Genomic DNA, 1128 nt, shown 5'->3' with positions numbered 1-1128 from the left:
GCCACCTTAGGTGTACGTGGCTGGCGCCTTAGCCAGTTGAGTGATAGGCGCCAAGCCGAGCTGCAGCATTTTTAAATAACTAAGAAAGCAAAATGAGTCTTCATATATAACAGTAGAAAGTAGTCTAGAAGTCTTCTATTCAAATGAATTTTTTTTCTTCCCAGTAACTTAACAGAAAGAAACAAGCACTTAAAAACCCTCAGGCGTCCTTTAAATAAGAGTCAGAAAAGATATATAAATATAAAAAACAAAGCAGGAACAGAATATTGTTAAAAAATAAAACTTTCGTTAAAGATGACTACCCTTTCTTTAAAGATGCTATGTAAAATGGGTAGACATATCTCTATAACTGGTCACCTTTATATGTAAATTCTCTAGGAGATGCAAATCCATCTTTGTCTTCATTTTCTTTATCAAAAATATCCTGCACCAAAACATCCTGATAACTTTCATTCACTACCACACTGCTTCTCAAATGCCTTCTTTCATTCAATACAATTCAACTTCATCTTTAGAGAGTTTCCAGTCCTTGTAAAGATCCATTTCTTAGAATGATTCATGGGATCTTGGTCCACTTTTTAATTTCTAGGAGATCAATGCTGACTATCACTGTACTCTCTGGAAGAATTTTGCCTTCTCCTTCTTTTCCATAGCGCAGGGCAGGAGGAATGAGCTTCCCTTTCTCTCTGACACTCATTCCTTTCAAGCCCTGGTCCCAGCTTTTCAGAGCCTCCAGGGTAAACCAGATGTGAGTACAGTGAAAGGAGCCTTCACAGTGGCCTCACATCAAATCCCCTCCTTTGGTTTGATGGCAGATGAATGGCTTCTGGAGAATGGCAATTTTCACTTTTGGTTCAGGGATCTGAGCCGCAAAGAGGCTAACACATTAAGACCGTGTCCCACAAGAAAAGCCTCATATTGCTAAACCAGGAAAGAAATCTCTTCTCTGTCCAGTTAACATTTTTCCTGGTCAAATAGCCTTAGCGCAGGGCATTCTCACATTTTCATGGATCTCTATAAAATCTTTATACTTCCTGCCTGGCGTAGTGGCTCATGCCTGTAATCGTAGCACTTGGGAGGCCAAGGCGGGTGGATTGCCTGAGCTCACAGGTTCGAGACTAGCCTGAG

At 40.5% G+C, this 1128-nt stretch overlaps 1 pseudogene; it reads right to left on the bottom strand.

The window, feature by feature from the left end:
- Positions 1 to 343: 343 nt before the first annotated feature.
- On the bottom strand, positions 344 to 917 carry LOC100958057 (annotated as a pseudogene).
- Between the last annotated feature and the right edge of the window lie 211 nt (positions 918 to 1128).

The sequence above is a fragment of the Otolemur garnettii genome, unplaced genomic scaffold (genome assembly GCF_000181295.1).
Source record: "Otolemur garnettii isolate 467f Iridium unplaced genomic scaffold, OtoGar3 scaffold00025, whole genome shotgun sequence".
In the NCBI taxonomy this organism is placed as follows: domain Eukaryota; kingdom Metazoa; phylum Chordata; class Mammalia; order Primates; family Galagidae; genus Otolemur; species Otolemur garnettii.
The sequence above is the reverse complement of the archived record's forward strand: the minus strand, read 5'-3'. Positions and strand labels throughout refer to the sequence as shown.